Raw genomic sequence first — 20,339 nt, 5'->3', positions numbered from 1 at the left:
AAATGGAGGTACACCAAATAATTTAAAGGTATTTGTTAACTGTTACATAAATAGGAGGTAGGAACCACAACACATCAGTGAATAGTTTTTATCTTTGGGAAATCTGAATTTTTAAACATACTATTTTGCTAGGCGAAATCAACATCAAGTCACTAATAAGCCCCTTGTCTCCAGAGTTAAAGATTTTTCATTACTTTGGTTAAAACTCTTTTTTGAAAATTGGTGTTTCTGTATGTATGTGTTTATAGACATTATGACTAGCATATATTAACAGTAATTTAGGATTCATTGTGACATCATACATACATGTATATTATATAATTTGATTATTTTCTCTCATATCTCTGTAATCACATTTAATTTGTATCATATAATCACCATTGTTTAAAACTGTAGGGAGAGGGGAAGCTGCTGATCAAAGGTACTCTATGAAAAAACTAATAGTAATGATGATGAAATCAAATAAGGAGACTCATATAGTTTCTGAAATTTTTTTATCTCATTTTTATTAGCAAATATTATCACACATTTATTTATTGTTCCAGAGTCCCATAGCTTACATATGATATTTAATAAATTTTCTTGGTCCTGATTATATTAAATGTAATATCTCTGCTATTAAGAGAACAAAAGTTAGTTAAAAGTAAACAAATCAATAAATATTTTTCATTACTATATTGATCAGAGTAGTTGGACCATTGTCTTCATCCTTCTCAAGAGGCTTTAAAAATTGTCAACACTGTTGTCACAAACACTAAATAAATAATATAAATAATATTTTCTCAGAATTTTTAAAGATTTATGTGGCTTTATATAATAATTTTAAAGGTAATAAGCAAACATTAAAGGAGAAATAAAAAGAAAAAATCCTTTAATGATTTTGTAGCAGGGTAATGACATATTCTTATGTATGAAACAATGACATATGTATAATCATAATGCAAAAATTTTTATACTAAAAATGCAAATAGGACAAAATTAAAACATTCAGAATTAAGAAAATGAATATGATCCCTAATTTTCAAAAGATAAGCAGCATTTTTATTCTCTCTCTCTCTGTCTCTCTCTCTCTGTGTGTGTGAATAATTATACTTGGAGTTAAACAGCATTTGCATACAATTAAACAAAATAACTATTTTGCAACTTAATATAAGTACTTCTCATATTAGCAAAAAATAGCACAATAAGCATACAGTTATACTATTCGATCATTTGGAGGCAAGATCCATAATTTATAAAGCAATTTTTTTCTCATTTTTATGTTTTTCTAAGTATTTGGAATTATGAATAGTATTGAAACTATATTTATGGACAAACATTTGCTTATACCATCATCATTTCTTTGAATGAAATTCTGCAAAAGATTTTTTTATGTTGCAAAGTCTATTTTAACATATGTCTTAGTGAATGCATTTCTTTCTATTGCTAATAACTCATAATTCATTCTTACCACTGGCCACTAAGGAATTGAGATTTTGCTTATTACAAATGATTTACTGAAAAATGTTTAAATATTTTGGTTTATGGTCCTCAAATATAAAATTATTATTCTTAGTAATGTGTAAATCAAGTTTTTATTTTATTTTGTTATATTTCTGGGTAAATGATCAGAAAAAAATTTTCCTTCTACATACAGACTGACCAGCATAAAGCCTGGTGGCTGTGTAATTGAAAGTATCAGTGGCAAACTTGGCTGGAGCTTGATTAATGGTATATTAAAATCAGAGTCTTCATGGTAAGTGCTCGATAAGGAGTTTGGGGCAATTTACTTGGTTACTAGGAAGCTTCTAAATTTTAATCATGGAAGTACTTCAGTGTCATTAGAGACTGAAAGGACAAGGAGTCTGCTGGCAGGTTCTCTGAATGCTGTGACTCAGACCCTCCTTCTGGGGAGCAATTGAGAGCCAAGCATGGGCTGCAATTGTTAATCCTTTTGCTCCCCATGACTTTGATTGCTATTATTGTAATTTAATATTACACAGGATCTTAAGATAAAGTAGCCCATGGAAATTAGGAGTGATAATGCCGGGGTGGGGGCGGTGAAGCTAGAGACAAGTGAAAGAGAACTCAAGATTCTTCTGTAAGGCACATTCCCAGCTGGACATGTTTCTTCAAGCTTCTGCAATTGCAAGGAGCAAAGTGGGACAAAAAAGGAACATGTCACACCTGGTTCCTTTTAAGAACTTACTTAGAAGATGTACTGGTGGAAGGCGTAAGTTAGGAGGAAGCAGTGTCTTTACCTCGTTTAACTTGCTTTGGCTTGGCATATGGAGTTTAATTGAAGGGTAGACTGACTGAGCAGCCTTATTTTAACCAAATGAAGAATCTAAACTGTAGGAACTCATAGGCATGGCTTGATAGTTTTGGATTCTTGGGAAAAGTGACTCATGTCTGCCACAGTTTTAAATAAGGTAAACCAATGATCAAACCAAGGGCATTAAGCTGGGAAACTTAGGTATTGAACTATTAACTTAGATTGAACTGTCCAATAACTGTAAATAGACCAAGTAACTAGAAGGGAAATAGAATAAAAACATTATCTGTTGGGCAGTGAATTGTGAGCACAAGCTTCCTCTGGGAGAATTGTCTGTACAGTTGAGAAACTCAGATCCTATAGTTCTGCTGTTTTCTTACAAGGATCTCTGCAGCTCTTCCCCATAGGATGCTACAGCGGGCTTGTGAGACTTGAGAAAGAAGTCTGTGAATAACTATGAAATAACACCATTGTGCTAGCCATTGTAAGAACACTCTACATGCTGCATTCTGTGTAAAAGTTGCTTCAAGCTGCTAGGGCTGTTTAAAGATATATCTATAAACAAAACATGCCTTTTTATTGGAAAGAAGTCAAAGCACTTCATTTACAATTCAATTACCATCAAAGTATGATCTGTTTCAGTACATATAATACCACATGTATCTCCAGATAACTAAGACCCAATGCAAAATGGTAAACTTAACTTGCTTTTGTATATTCATTATAACTCATCTCCTTGGTTCTCAAATATGATCTTTAATGACCACCACACTGTGCCACAATTTCAAAAACAATTAGAAATACACCAAATAAGCTATAATTAGTAAGGTTTAATATATATCCTGTAGCAGATTGCAAAAATTCAATTATAAATTTTATTGCAACTTGTAAGCAAATTTGTAGAAATATGTCTGGTAAAGTGTATGAGAATAGTATGGAATAGCCTTAAAAAATTGAAGGCAGAGTATATTAGAAGAAATTCAAATTAGTAGATGAGGAGAAACCAAGAGATGGAACTTGAGCAGCTAAATAGAAAGGCCACCAATACTTGTTAGCCTCAGGGAAAGTGTATGCATATGTCCACAGATGAGACAGAATTTTGTTTTGATAAAAAGCCTAAACATGGCCTGCATTTTTCACAATAGCCAGAAGCAGCCTGTCATACAAAGGACGGAGTTCACAGACTCCAGGCACTTTTAACTTCTGATAGTTACCATAGTTATCCATAACAGTCGCTAGCTGTCCAGTCTGACAGTCTCCTTTACTCTACATCTCTGAAGTACCCATTAGCTGAATTAATTAAGAATAACGGAGTATAATTTATTGACCTCTGAGACAGGATAACTAGTTTCTGATTGTCCAGCCAAATGGCTGCCAAAACTATCCACTGTTAACCTACAACTATGCAGAAAATAGAGCTAAAATACAGAACTAAATAATCTCACATATAGAAAAAGTTACCATTAATTTAGAACTCACCAAGTTCATGCTCCCAGAAATGATGAATTCCTATTGAATGAATGTTCAGATTCTAGGTGGACTGTCCAAAGTAAGTGTGTTTGAGACAGCAATAGCTGCTGTCTTCTTTGTGTTAAAATGGTTCTTAAAAGAGAATGGATTTTTTAATAATAGTATAGTTATATAAATATTTGACATATATTTTCTCTACTCGCTTTAGCTCACAAAATGACACAGAACAATCGAAGTGTGACAGTCAAGATATTTAATGAGATACTAATTTGAAAAGATATCTCTAGAGAGATAATTTGTAGAGAAGATGATCTTAGCCCACATTACATTTAATATCTCATAATTTACTGATGGAATACTGAGGTCATAACCATCCTGGTGGACAGCAAGTTTGGTAAATTCAGAAGAATCACATAGAATTGTAAATTTCAAAATATAAAATCTCCCAACAATTATGTGTACTTCTCTATTCCTAATACTGAAACCACCATTCACCCATGTTACAGTTTTTTCAGTATTTGACACTATGAATGTAAGCTAATGAGCTATTTAAATGAATTTTCACCTTCTGTTCTTTTTTAAATTATTTCTATTTTTGATGAAAAAAAATTATAAAAATGCTTGCACAAAGTTTGTATTTTCTTCTAGAATGTTTGAGACTGCTTTTTAAAATAACACCACTCTGTGCAGTAAGTTACTCAAAGTGGTTTACATCAAACCTTAAACTCTGCATTCTATGTCTTCTGTTGTTTGTTTCTATGAATGAGCAAAACCTGAAGAAAAAGTGTAAATGAATGCTGTAATATAGTAGCTGTGGATAACAAGGTGCATGTGATAAGAAATAGTCACTACAATTTTTGAGCACAGTGATGGATATCATTTGGAGATTGTGTTCACAATGAAAAAATTCAGCATATTTTTCCATGTCTGTGTTCTATACACTAATTGAATTTAGTTTTTTACAAACATACACTCTGTGTATGGATTTCACTGGACAATGTTAAAGCCATGAGCAGCACTTTTGTACTTGATAAAGTTGTACTTGGAACTTTTAAAGTGTTCAGATATAACTGGTCATGGACAGTTGTAAACTTGCTCCAATTATTTCCATTAGAGGGTGAAATGTAAACCTCTTTAAAAACAAAATCAGGAATCAGTTCTGATTAGTATGAACGATTGTCACAAATTAAGAACTACAATTGTGCTGTTGCTTCTTGCTAGAGCAGGCCATCTAAAAACCATCAAGTGAAACATGAGAAGGCTAGAAGTGTTTGGAGTAGGCTGGAATAATTATTTGGAAGGGTCTTTCCTAATCTGCCACAAGTGTACGAATCAATTTGCCTGTTAGGTAATGAGTGACTTGTGTTTGATATCTGAATGTTTCTATCAGCATTTTCTGAACATGGTTTTTCATTATGATAATGACTAAGGGATTAATTATAGGAGGAGCAAAGTGATAATGGCACTTTGAATTGTACTCTTCATCATGTGACACAGGCTGTTTTTTGTTTGTTTGTTTTGTCTGCTTTTAAAAAAGACATATGCACCTAAAAATGTTTGAGTCACATGGTAAAAATGATACTATTAAATTATTTGAATTAAATGATGAGACAATGACATTTTGAGGAAACTACTTTCACAGTGTCCATTGTTTCACAGTTTTAATTGACCAGTTAAAGCAGAGAATAATTAACAGTATCAGTGCAAATGCTTATGTCAAATAGATAGTTCAATTAGAGTATTTGCTAGTTTCTTCTAAAAATCTCTACTCCAGCAGTTAGAATGTTGTAAGCAATAACATTGCTAATTACCTTTCCAAAACAATATCCTTCACTAGCTCAAGTGCAACAGATTAGATGTTAAGCATTTAATGAGAATGGCATAGCATACTGGATTTTAATTTTAGATTATTGGATACATGCATGGTAGGCAACGATATAATTGAGAAATGACTATGTTGCTAATTGATACTAATGGAGGCAAACTATAGATTTTTGGTATCATCACTTTTATAGGAAGTAGGAACAATGTTTATTAAAATAATCAAATTAATTATGTAAATGAGAATAGTGTAGACTGCTCCATTTTTGCCATAATGAGGGAAGCTGCTGAGTAAAAAGAATAAGAAGCCCTGAATCTCTCGATGCATTTATTGCAACAGCTGAATCTCTGGATGCATTTATTGCAACAGCTGTCGTGCTCAGATTTATATGGTGTTCTTGTTGCAGCATGATTAAAATAACAACTGGGCAGTTCTGAGTGAGTGTTATTCCTCAGTTTGTTCTCTCATATGTCAACTTATTAAACCCCCATGGTTTTGTTTCTTTGCTATGTAAACAGATCATTGTAGAGTAGGTTTTCAAACTCAAGTGGCTTGAAATTTCTTGCTGGTAGAGCAAGAAACCCATTTTGTTCTACCTTTTCTGCAATTTTCAAAGATTAAATACATGGAGGAAGTAACTACAGGAAATATTTTTCTTTCCTTCCCTTATCTTTTATAAAATGGTGACAATTATAACCAATAGCTGATAGGTTGTGGCCTACCATGAGTAGTATTCTAGTTTAAAGATCCTCAATATTAGACTAGTGTACGGGGACAGGATCTAAAGAGAATAAGATAGCCTTGCAGCTAAGTAAGCAGTACACAACATCTTAAGTGACTAAGAAAGAACTAGCAAGTTGTTGAAGAGAAAATATCAGTTATATAAATATACTTTATTCTCAATAAATGATCTATTTTTGTTTTAATTAGAACCCAATATTTTAAAAATAATAAACAATTTGCAGAGGCAAAAATAAAATCACTAAGAAAATAGATTTGGTTATGTCAACAAGGACTACAAACTTTGACTTTTGACAGTTCTGAGTTTCTCTCCTCACTGTTAGACTATTTGGTACATAAAAAAATGAACTTGTCAAAAGAAGGCTTTTAAAAATATATACTGTTATCTCTTTTTTTTCTGTAATGAGTGTTTCAATATGTTTACTTTTCCAAATTAAGTCTAATTAGTTACATTAAAGTAGACCATGTCAGTTTCTAAAGATAACAGTTGCCATAATTAAATACTAAAAATCAATCTTTCCTAGAGTAATAGAAGTAATGCAAAGTTGTAGTTATAAGATCAAACTGGAGAAAAACAAAACCTAAAATTAAACAAACAAACAAACAAACACATATTTGCTTAATTTCTCTCTATATAAATGAAATAATTCATAGCTTTCAAATAACTGTAAACCCAGAGGAGGGAATCTAAACTTATTTTATTAATAAAAATATATTTTGATTGTTCAACATAGTTTTCCCTTCATCCTTTTCTTTATTCTATTAGGCTAAGCAATATTCTTATTTACCCCAATTTTAGGTACCCATAACACATTTCCATGTCACATGGTAATGTCATGTCATTTAGAAGATTAAAGGTCTGGATTCTGATGACTAATAATTTTGATATGATCCAGGATTTGGTTCTTAATAGCTTAGGTATTTTCCTCTCCTCAAGGCTGCTATCTTGCCCACTACCCAGGCTCTCCTATATCAGATCCTAGAAATAAGCTTTCTTAACTATGTATAAATAAATAATATGTGACCCTGGCATGTATAAAAGGTAATGCTTTGTCAACAAAGGGAACTGTGATTGATAATTCCTAGAAGAAATCAGTGTCTGTTAAGGAAAATTTAAACCATGTCTGTAAAGGCTAACTGATCAGAATCTCAGTTATGTAGAGGGGTTGATGTGTTGCAGGTCAAACACCTAATTGCAATTTACCCTTGTCTATATTTAGACCTCTAAAGACTCATTCTTGTTCAGCTTTGTGTCTAGCCTCACCTAATATCACTAACAGGCAAAATCATTTAGATTGTATAATAAATTGATAAAACCTTACTTTTCTACCAATCAATAAACTATAAAGACTCTTAGATAGTACCTAATATCTATAGCAGATTTCTCACAATATTGCTAAATCTACCTACTGACATACCTACCTATGTATTTAAAAATTGTCTTGATTTATAGCTTTACTTTGTTACTGCAAAGATCATGAAGCTGATACCCATTTCTACATGGAATACAAGGTAAACTAAATATGTATTACTGGGTCATAGTCACTTATATTTGAATCCAGAATTCACTAACTCTTATAAGAAGGAAAATGAAAGAGAAAGAAAGCAAGAAAGAATAAAAGAGAAAGAAAGAAAGGAAGGAAGAAAAGAAGGAATGAATGAGAGAGGGAGAGATGGGGAAGAAAAATAAAGAAAAAGAGAAGAGAAGAGATGAGATGAGGAGAGGAGAGGAGAGGAGAGGAGAGGAGAGGAGAGGAGAGGAGAGGAGAGGAATGTACTGAAGGATGTTTTGGGTTATTTTGGTAGACTTACACTTTCACTTTTATCCTATTCCTGTTCTTGGCCTAGTATAATCATAGATCTGTGGTTTCATTATTTGATTTTGGAAGGAGATTTTGTCCCTTTGAGTTCGATATTTAATGTTAATTTTGATATCCAGATTTATACTCCAAGCTTCATGTGTAAGCAGTTGATGGGACCTGGAATCCAGCTGTGAATTCAGCTGTGTTTCCCACCGTTCAAGACAGTTCTCAGTATTGTTAACTTACTCATCCTCTTAACTATCTTCAGTAGGTGGACCTATGATTTTATGCAGATCTAACATTCCAGTTTGGATATGGATGTAAATTAGGGTCCACTACTCTCTTTACTTTTGAGAGATAAAATATTATAGCAATAGATATTGAGAAAGCCTTATTGCTTTCAAGTACCAACTCCAATACTTCCTCACACAGTGGTAATTAATAATGCTGAGCCTATTTTCCTGATCTGCCAAAAACGAGGAAAATAAAGTAACACCTCTCATACAGCATATCTTTGAAAGCTAGATGAACAAATTCACATAACACACATTTATAGGAATGCCTAGTGATGTTACCTATCTCTGTGAACACACTACCTAATAGCATATAAAAGGCAGACATAACTGAATCAATTTTATAGGATGAATGAATATCTATTACAGCTAAAATAGCTCCCAGATATCTTGTTTGCGCAATTACTTTAGGTGGCAGCTTAAAGATAAAACATCTTATTTTATATTCCCTGAAACACCTAGTGCTTTATTCCACAAATACTAGTTAATGAATAGGTTTGCAAGGAATGAAATTAGCAATAAACATATCAAAACAAAGTGTACTCTATCCTATAATAAACATATTTATCATAATTTAATGTGTAAGTTGCATAAAATTGTACTCTGCAACTATGAAAGTTATTTCTCTTTCAGAAAATGATTTTTGATGTATACTAAATTACACATACACATGCACATATGCATACACAGATATTTATAAATATATATATTTATAAGCAACATATATTGACTCTTGCATTTATATTTTTAGGAAGTAAACTCAAATTAGCTGATGCTTTTGAACTTCAGGACAGTTTGCATAACCGCAGCATTATTCAAATATCTCTGAGATGTTCCCAGAATAAATTCCTTTTGGAAATGGATTAGAATCCAGAATTAAGACCTTTATGTTCAAAGTAATTAACAGTACTTAGGAGTTTTTGCAGCTTGACCCTGAATTCTGTGCTCTTCTCTCCAGACTATGTATAGATGTTTGTGTCAGGCAGTATCTAACCAGTGTACAATAGATATCAAATTACAGGGAACACATAATAGAGGTCTTGGAGCAGTTTTGGCAGTGGGATGTGCATCAGAAAGTTAATGAGAGCTGGTGAAACAAAATGGATACTCAACTTGCCTCTACGAGAAGTTGGAAATTGCCTCAGGTCGTTTTAGTAATTCCTTAAAACATACCTCCTTGTCTTTTATACATGCATAATAGTAAGTATGCTCCTGAGGGGGAAAAAAGAAAAGAAAACAAAAAGTATGTATTTGTCACATTGTGGTTTGAAACTGAGTTGTCTTTAATCACACACACACACACACACACACATATATGTATACATGTATATATACATATATATATGTATGTATATGCATATACATGTATATAAGTGGAATTTAGAAGCAACTGTTTTTGTAAAAGGAGAGGATATATGACTTAATCTCAGGATAAACTTATCTTAAACACTTGAGAACTGGAGCTGGAACACATAGCCCTGTGCTAAGATATGCCATGTTACAAAATAATAGCTATAAAATAATAGTTTATATAAGAGAACAGAAAAAAGTATCTGAGGAAGCAGAAATGTGGAGGCACAAGTTTGTCTGTATTCATTAGTTACAAGAAAAGAGCTGTACGGACTTTGAAAGTGTGCTATTCCCATTTTAATCATTCATTTGTGAGTGTCTTGAATAACTTCCTTGCCTGAATGTGACCATTAGAGGTGATGTTTTGCTCTAAGTGTGATAAAACTTTATACCCACAATTTCAACTCAACCTCATTCCATAACTTAAGTCATTGTGATTTTGACTAACTTGGAATTAGCAGTTAGGAGACTACATGTTGAAATAATTGAACTGATTCAATAGCTTTACTTCATTTCCCCACACTTTCACCTCTTCATTTTCTGTCTTCCTCATGGCTATATTTTATTATTACTTTATCTATAATTTATTTACCCCACTCCTTCATTTTGTCTCCTATATTCCTATCGCTTTTTTTTTTCAATCTCCCTTCAAGAATCCTGAAGATCCAATAGTCATTCACATGGCCTCAGTTCTTCTGGAAAACAACAACAACAACAAAAAAGAAAACCAAAAAGCAAGGCTTAGAAATAAAGCAGAGTAATGTGTCATGATAGGTGTTCTGGTTACTCACACATAGTCCTTGAGTGATCTGTGACCATGGTAGATATTTTTGTGACTGGATTCCAATTCACCCGACTTTAATGGAAGTCACTGTAGATGGAGAGAATAGCAAGATTATACCATCACTATTTCCCATCCTCCTCCAGGTGTCTCCATTTCAGCTCACTGTACTGTGGTTTGGCTAATCTGCAATTTTTATAAATCCCCCTCAAAACATGTGTAGTATTAGTAAAAATATCTTAGAAATACTACTCATAGAATAACATCTTTAAAATAATAGTAATGAGTTTTTGAAAGAAAAAACTGGATTAGTTAATTAACATGAAATAAAAATCTTTTCATTAAATTTATACTCCGTCTAGAAAGGGAAAGATCCATGTAGTGATGCATGGAGTCATTCTTTCAATATACATGGCTTGCCATAGAGTAAACCACTTGTCTGCAGCATTTTTGTAGCTTTAAAGATTTTTAAGACTCTTTTAAGCCTTGTATCAATGGGAAAGTAGCCATAATATACAAAAGTATCCATTTTGTACATTAATTTATCATCTACTATGAATTTTAAGTCCCTCATATTTCCATTTACATATTTCATATAGATAGGTTCAGTCTCTGATTGACATTGCAAAACATTTAAAATTTTTTCATATAAATTTAATAACAATATTTCTAAAATATGTTTTTAAATTGTTATTTGCCTGATTTATAATAATTTCCATTATAAATTTTGTTTCAAATTGAGAAGCCTTTCCAAATCCCTGATGCCCTCTAATTCTTTTTTCAAGTCCAATGTTTAATAAGTTCAACTGAAGAATTTCAATTCCATTGCTAGGCTTATATAAAGAGTTTACTAAAAGACCTATTTAAATAGAGGAAGTGTTATATGATATTGTTTTCATCCACTTCGGTTGAGTGGTTTGGTTACATTGGTTCATCATAAGGAAGTACAGTGATGTGATATCTCATACTTCTTAAAGGACATCTAGTTTTGTACTTCTCTAGAGTAAAGCCTATTTCATTTTTTTAAATTAGTTCTTTGAGAATACCACACATTGTGCTTTGATCATCTTCTCCCTATTTCTCCCATATCATCTACACCCAACACACTTGTCCAACTTCGTGTTCTCTCTCTCTCTCTTCTCTCTCTCTCTCTCTCTCTCTCTCTCTCTGTCTCTCTCTCTGTCTCTCTCTCTCTCTCTCTCTCTCTGTAATTGAGGATAGCTGTTGTTTTTCATATACTCTTGGATTGGGAACCTTCCACTGGATCATGGTCAATCTGGTAAACTGTATATGCACTTAAAAAACACAGTTTCCTTTTTTCAGCAGGTGTCATTTGTCAATATCTCCTTTGTGTGTGGGAAGGGGTAGGATTCTTTGTCCATCTCCCCTTCTCATGTTGGAATTTTGTCTTGCTTGAACCTGCGTGAGTCATCTATATGCTGTTTCAACTATATATATTGCTATTGCAGCTGTACAACTCTACCAGTAAAACACTGTTTCTGTGTAGTCCTTCAGACATCCAACTTTTACAATTCTCTTGCCTTTCTGTCAAATTCCCTGCAGCAAGCCTTAAATCCAATCCAAAATTAGTTGGTTACTACCTTGCACTTTAGTCACTATTGCTCTCTGGGGGTGTCTTGCTGGGATAGTCTTTCTTTTAGCTCACAGAGTTCTTAGCTTGGAAAGGCTGATAATTACTTCTCTCGAGTGGAGAGTAGAGCATCTTCTATCACAATGGGAGCATGGCATTTAGGATGACACTTCTAGGTGAGTATCAGCATCATTCTTTGCTTCTCCTGTGACTCAACTGTAAGATATCTTCAGCTAACATCAAATTCTGTAATGTAACTGCTATTGTTTGTGAGTCTATGGTATCTCAGTTGCAAACTCCAAAAGAAGTAACCTGTTCTGAGCATTCAGCTTGAATTTGCTTTTAACTTTTGTGTCAAGGATAAATACATGATCATCATTTATTTCTTTGTTTCTTTTTTATGTTTCTGCAAATAGTATTGAGAAAATATGGAGAACAATTTGTTGTTTGTTTGTTGGTTTGTTTGTTTTTTAAAAAAAGGAGAGACTGGAGAAAATCTAAGTTTGAATCTATTCTGTTAAGAGCCAGTACAACTTTGTGATTTGCAAGTCAATCAAACAAAGAATATAAAGAAAGAGTCTAGGAACATTTTCAAATTGTTCATCGAATTTTGTAAGAGGTTTATAATAAAGAGTGTTTTGGAGATTTGTTGCATATAATTTTAAAAATCCACACTAGCTCCAGCTAAGCTCTAGTATCATTAGCTGCTCATTTTGTCTGCGGTTGGCTTGTTAACCCACCCAAACCTGTCCTTCTGTGGTAGCTCTTATGCCACAGACTGACCACTCCTGCTGCCTACACCAACCATCATTGACTGCTCTGCAGTTTCACCCTCCTCTCTTTTGCCCACCTAAATCATCACAAATGGAAAACACCAGACAGCCTTAATATTTAATTACAGCCAGATTTGTATTGGTAAATGTTCAATCCTAATATGCCTGTACAAAGAAAACACAACTCAGTTATATTTATAAGCTGAATGCCTAGATTGTACAGATATACCACTACACTACTGTATTCCCCAGCTATGAGATTCCTTGATAATTGTGGCTCCTCCAAGTCAGGTGGTTCTGTACCACGTTCTACCTCCTCTTCCTCCATCTTCCTCTCTCCCATCTCTCTGTCTCATCATGTTCCTTCCTCCTTCTTCTCTCTCCTTCTATAAAACTTCCAGCTCTGCCTTTCCCTCCCACTGCCCAACCAACAGGCTCCAGCCTTTTTTTCCATTTAAAATGGGAGCAGGTTCAAATGGAATCACCTGAGTACATGATCTGCTCCTCATGTGGGCAAGATTAGCATCAAAATACAAATAGCACCAAAGCAATCCACAACAGAGGTTGATAAGAATTAAATTTTTTTAACCTATAAAGGAATCCATGTCCTTCCAGTTTTATTATATGTTTAATATGAGGTGAGTCTCTATCCTCTCATTCCATTTCATCAGTAAAATAGAGAATGCAAGAAAACTGGCAGAGAAGAAGAAGAGGAGGAGGAGGTGGAGGAGGTGGAAGAGAAGAAGAAGAAGAAGAAGAAGAAGAAGAAGAAGAAGAAGAAGAAGAAGAAGAAGAAGAAGAAGAAGAAGAAGAAGAAGAAGAAGAAGGAGAAGCCTAAGCTATGTTGTGGGTAGTCCCTAAATATAAATTAAATGTAGATTAAATTCAGATAATACTTTAAACTCCAACGTAACATTTCTATGAAGTTAGGAGAAATTATTAAGCAATGACAGCTTACCACATTGATAAATGGTCTTGTTCTAGCAAAGTCCTTTTTGCTACAGATTATTGTATGTTCTATTTGATGGTTTACAGAATAATTTTTCTAAATATGTAATTTAAGTGTAGCAAAATCTCAATTAATTCTCAATTTTGAATGCAACAGAAAATCTGCATTCAGGTAACTACATGTTTCCACATTTGGATTTAACCCCCAGTGAAAAACATTAACTTTGAAAGTATTGCTAACCTTGACTGAAAAAGAGACCAGCATTGAAGTCCTCTACTTGGGCACCTTAGGAAAATCCTCCATGTAATAATTTATTAGTTTTTGTTGTTAGTGCAGTTGTCTTCCTTTATTCCCTATACATATGCCTCAACTCTTGCACGGTTTCAACTGATTATCCAAGCAAAATTGTCATACTTCTTGTATAAGTGACTGTCAGAAGAAGCAAGTGGAGCCCTATAAATTTATAAAATTTCCTCACCAGTTCCACTCAATCATGTTTGTTTTCTTCTGGAGCTCAATGTTTTTATTAATTATATTTTGAATATTTCAACCCCTTCCAGTCATCTATTTATCCACTTCTACCATTCCATCAATTCCTACCAAACTGAGCATTCTCAATCATTCTTTATCATAATATATTATTATTATTATTATTATTATTATTATTATTATTATTATTATTATCATTTTTCTATCCTTATGTATTCAGTTAGCATCCCAGTTAATCTTGGAATTTAGGCTGGCTGTAGTGTATCAGCCTAGCAGGGTTCACACAATTAAAACACATAAACAACAAAACTGATGTGCCCTCTCCCAGCAGACATCAATGCTAATAACTTCTCAGCTAGTGTGGGATTACATGTCTCCACATATGCTTTCAATCTAGCTGACTGTAGCAGTGGGGATAGGCTGAAAAAATGACACTAACAGGGTTACTATTCTGTGTGTATTAATTTGTTTTCAGGTTATGGGAAGAAGCCATAAGAAATAAAGAAAATTTGGGCTATTTATTCTATTATAAGAGCTTTATGTATAATGTGAAAGTTGGTCTCTCAAATACTGGTCGTTCTATGGGATTCTTGCTCCATCTATCCACAGTAAGTTTAGTTATTCCTCCACATCTTTGTTTTTCAGTGTGTTAATAGCAGAGCTGGTGGTAGCCTTGGAGTTCTTACACACCTCCATCTATCAACAACTTTGCAATTGTTTCTATTTTGTATATATTTGTCATAGTGTGTGTGTGTGTATGTGTGTGTGTGTATGTGTGTGTAACATTAGTACTTTGTGACAACTTCAAATGTCTGAGTTTAATAATAAAAAACTACCATATCAGACACCATGCATGAAAAATTCAGTAGTGGCTTAACTGGGAAGGCTGAGACAGTTTTCTATGGGTCTTTCACTCCCACTACTTTGGTTTTTTTTTTTTGTTTGTTTGTTTTGTTTTGTTTGTTTTTTGTTGTTTTAATCATTGTTTGTTTAAGTTGCTATTTTTTATAATATATTTTGATTGCATTTTCCTCTCCTCCAAATTCTTCCATATCCCTCTATCTCTCTACCCACCTGTTTCTTTAAAAAATAAAAAGAAAGGAAAAGAAAAAAAAATCAAGAAACGCAAATATGAAAATCAAAGCAAACAAGCAAAGGACCAATAAGACAAAACATATCAGAACAAAGCAACATGAAATTTTAAAAAGGCCATTAAAATAGGATTGAGTTTACTGTATATGATCAAACTATTTTTGGGTATGTGTCTACCCTGGAATATGGTTGATATACCCAGTGACATTCCAGTGGGCATAAGCTTCAGTAACTTCTCTATTTAGGGTGCGATCCTGTTCTACTTATCCTTCTCAGTACTTGGACTCCATCAGGCCTGCACCTGTGTAGGACTTGTTCACAGTCTCAGTGAGCTAACAGGTGCATCAGTCCTTTTGCTGAACAGCACTGTTTTCTTAACGATTCGATACCAGTCACTTCTAGCTCTAGGTATGGCCTTGTTGGAATAAGTGTGGCCTTTGTGGAGGAAGTGTGTCACTGTTGGGGTGTCCTATGCCTAAGCTCCCCACAGTGTGGAGTCAGAGACTTTGCCTAGCTGCCTACAGAAGACAGTCCCCTTTTACTGCCTTTCAGATGAAGATGTAGAACCCTTAGCCCCTTCTCCAGCCCTATGCTTGCCTGCATGCTGCCATGATTCCCTTCATGGACTAACCCTCTAAACCTGTAAGCCATCCCTGATTAAATGTTTGCCTTTAGAAGAGTTGCCTTGGTCAGGGTGTCTCTTCACAGCAATAAAACCCTAACTACGACACCTGCTGTTCTTCCCCAAAGAGGCTATTTCCAAGGTTACTTCATTTTACTCAATGTGATGAAGACACTCCTACTTTTGAAATCAAACATGGAGCAGTAGAGCTGGTACTTAACCAGAAGCTTCTCTAAAGTGTAGCATTCATGGTACACGAAGGGACTCTGCATTCTACTAGAGGGAAAGGTAATTATCAACATCACTCAGTCACACCTAATACAACCTAAAACAGTGACCTTCCTGTAAGATATACTGGTGTAATAGTTGCACAAATGTTATAGGTGCACCTTTTGGGTTGGATTTAAGGTACACTCCATGAAATGGAACACATACCTGACATTGCTAAAATTGATAATACACTGAAATTAAATACATAACAGGCCTAAAAGAAAATATAATATTATTCCAACAAAGGAATATAGGAATAAAATAACTTCCTAATGATATCCTATGATGCCTACAAATAAAACTCTCACTCAAATTACATAAAAGGAGTTTCCTTACATAGTAGATTTGAATTAGAAGATACTTACAACTGGACAATGTACAGAATATGAGACACCATGAGACACCATGAGGCACTCAGCCATAATGAGATATCAGCAAACCCTCCCCTCAACATTCAGTGATGTATGCATATCGTTTCTGTACCTACTGAAAACAGATATTAAAAAACCTCTGTTTGGAGGCTGTAATTTCAAGGGTATTTCAGGTTATTTGGTCATACTCTGAACCCTGAGATTTCGTGATTTGCTGAAAAAAAAAACCTGTTTTTAGTTGTGGTGTGGCTCAGTCCTTAGCATACACACTGAATCTCTCCACCTGGAATACAAACATACCCTTAGTACATACTTTTATCCAATATGATGAAGGTATAGTTAGTAGGTAGAAGGAAACACCCATGTTTGAAAGTGATATCTAAATATGTGACAAAATGATGAATCAGAGAAAGATTTGATGGAATTTGACAGAATACCCAACTTTCAGTAGAAGAGAGAGGAAAGGGAAGCTACTTAAGGGTCACTGCAGCAAGGACGAAGCAAAATTATTGGGAGAAAACAAAACAAAAAACAACAACAACAAAAATTATACAAAAACAAGCTACAGAGAGAACAAGCAAGACACAGGGAAAGGTAGAATGAGCCAGAGAATGAGAAGGAGCCAAAAGATCAAAACAGATACAGTTAGTTGGAGTCCAAGCAGATTAGATGAGTCAGCTTGGAGAGGAGTTTGATCACTAAATCTCAGGGGCTGAAAACGTTCTAGATGTAGGTAAAACTGTACAGAAGCTAGAAACTTCTAGGACTAGGCAATGGGAGAATAAAAGATAATTTTACAACTGGCATTAACCTGGTTGTAAGAAAAATCCAAAGTAATTGGAGAAGAAGAAAACCCATCATCATAGCAGAGAGCAGGGGACACCCTACAGAAATGTAGCAGAGAGCAGGTAACTAACATCTGGTCCACAGAGAAGAAATTCACCTGGAATACTCTCTAGAGAAAGTATCAGTTCTTCTAGTTGAGCTGGATGCCCAGAAAGACTTGGTTAACACAAGAGAACAGCACAAGAGCGTCTGAGATAGTGAATCATAATAAGCTACCCCAAAAGATATTTTAAATTATATAGACAGACTTTTCCTATGTTAAAAAAAGGAAAACTCCATTTCAGATCCCTTAACACCAAGGGTAGGAACTGGAATAGAAACATTACTTGAGAAAGCTATCACAGTACTCTTTTCAACTTTAAGCACTGGGGTAAACGCCACCCTACTTTCAGTTGCAATCTTTATATATTTTCTCTAAGAAAAGATTGAAAAGAATATCCATACAAGAAAAATTAGTTATGGTAGTGCAAAGGCTTGAGAGACAAAAGACAGAAGGAATAAGAGAAGAGGAAGTGCTGAATTGTGAAGCTATAGTACCTAAGGAGACTGAAGATCAAGATAGATAGTCCATTGACAGTGAATAAGAAGCCTAGTTTAGTTGTGGATTCATAACGATCTAATTGTACTTTGATGAGCAGAAATGGGGAATAAGATTAGCTAAACGACACCTGATTTCAAACAAAACAAGACTAACAAACAACAAAAATAACAACAACAACAACAAAAACAGAAAACCAACCAAACAGATGAAAAACCTTCAGAACTAGATCAACCTGTATACTTTAAAGATGTTTTAACATCAGAATAGAACTGAGGAAATGAAACAAATTGGGGAAGAAGTTTTGCCTATGAAAGACTATGAGTTCCATCCAAATGAATAAAGATCCAAGTAAGAGAAGTCTGTACAAGGAACAACCCATGTTTAAGATCGACTCAGTCAGATAGGAGAGGAGCTTGAGAAATAACATCTGTGTTTAATCAGCCAGTCCAAAATCAGAAAGAACTAGGAAGAGATGAGCTTTCTCATCAGAAAGTTTCAGAGGCTGAAAACTTTGAGGGCCTCCATAAGATTGTGCAGAGCCTAGAAGTTTCTGGTACTAGGCCTGGGTTAGGAGTCTGAAGCAGTAAGCACTGGAGACTACAGTATAATCAGATGAATAAGAAGTTACTGTTCACAAGGGTGTTTGTATAATCACTTGGCTTATAAAATAGATTAACAATGTCTTATTTCTCCATCTCATTGATCCTGACATCATCACCTTGCAGTCTCAGGAAGAAGTGGCACTGCCATTTTTCTATCTCTTGGTCTTTCATTCTTTTCTATAATGTTACCAATCAAAGACCACAACTTTACTTTTATTTGGATTCAGGGTACATTTTTGAATACAGTATTCAGAGTACATCTTTGAAGTCTAGTGTACTCTAGTTACTTTTCTTCTTTTACTTTATTTGCTTCTTTTCATTTTTCTTAGATAAATTTGAAGTTAAGATTTCAGTTTTTGTTATAGCATATGAAAATCAAGGGCCTTGGAATCTCTTTCTTTCTTTCTAACCTTGTTTTGGTTCTTTGTGAATTTTATATCATTAACCCCAACACCACTCATCCCTCTTCCCCCTTGTACTCACTCTATGCCCTCCAGCCTTGCAACTTCCACACCAAAAGCTTTGTGGAAGCTGTAATGTGGGACAATGTGTCACTGTTTGTCCCCAAGGATACTCCTTTGTCCACATTTGCTTGTAAATACTAATTGCAATTGGTCATTGGTCTGGTTTGAGGCCTCTGTTTTCTGCTACACTATCAATAATGTATCCTCACCAAGACTGCTGTTGGATATATTGTTTTTGTTTGTTTGTTTGTTTGTTTGTTTGTTTTTTAGTATAGAATAGAATTTATCTAGGGCACATGGAGGGGAGTTAAGAGGGTAGCAGAGGCAGAGAAAGGCAGAGAGAAGGAGAGAGTAGAGAAGTAGGGGCCAGCCACGGCCACATGGAGAGAGGAGGAAGGGAATAGGGAAAGAGGGAGAGCAAGGGGGCAAGAGGCAAGGGAGGGAAGCAGGAGTAAGAACTGATATATTGTTGTTGGCTTGTGTTATGGAGTTCCTGCAGCTGTATGACTGGACCCTCATGTGCTCCAAGGGTTCATTAATGATAACTATATATTTGTAATTAAAAAAATAGGGTCTAAGAAGTTTGTTTCTTTATTTTATTTTATTTCTTTGTATATTTTTGTGGGAGTGAGTGAAATACAACTGTTCACTAGATTCCAATCTGAATGTACTAATTTCCCATTTTCAATTAGCAAACTTTCTGCTTCAAAATAAAACAATAATTGTAACAGAATTACCAACGGCAACTTTCAGGAAAAGTGCAACAAAAATATGCCCTTAATCTGGTAGCTTTATATATAACTCATTTTCTCTGGCATCAACTGGCAAAACCGACCGTCAATAGCATCTGAGATGCATCCTAAACAGCTTGCCTGAAGACTGCAGCACACTCGGCTTATATACTTTCTGAAATCTATCTATATTTTATTTTGTCTTGGAAAAAGATTAAGGAATAGAATTATATTAGAACTGGTGGAGGCATGATCCATGCCCCCTTGATTATATTGAAACATTAAAATGTCATCAGCATGTTAATTTTGTCATCTCAACTGCAAGAGATTTATTCAGCACTTCCATCTATTACATTACTCTGAAAACACAATTTATTCTGATTGTGGAAATGTCATAGGCAGTGACTAAAAACATCTGGAATTCTTAGCTTAAAAAAGAATGCCTGGTTTCAATAATGTTATTGCTAAATTAATTTTATCTCTGA

At 34.4% G+C, this 20,339-nt stretch overlaps 1 long non-coding RNA gene across 1 annotated transcript in view; it reads right to left on the bottom strand.

Moving 5' to 3' along the window:
- Nucleotides 1–10,531: 10,531 nt before the first annotated feature.
- Nucleotides 10,532–20,339, bottom strand: part of LOC116091968 — a 45,090-nt gene continuing 35,282 nt past the window's right edge. The window contains exon 4 of the long non-coding RNA XR_004119127.1: nt 10,532–10,603. This is a non-coding gene — a long non-coding RNA (uncharacterized LOC116091968). The remainder of the gene's footprint in view (nt 10,604–20,339) is intronic.

The sequence above is a fragment of the Mastomys coucha genome, unplaced genomic scaffold (genome assembly GCF_008632895.1).
Source record: "Mastomys coucha isolate ucsf_1 unplaced genomic scaffold, UCSF_Mcou_1 pScaffold15, whole genome shotgun sequence".
Classification (NCBI taxonomy): Eukaryota; Metazoa; Chordata; class Mammalia; order Rodentia; family Muridae; genus Mastomys; species Mastomys coucha.
This window is presented reverse-complemented; position numbering and strand designations above follow the sequence as displayed.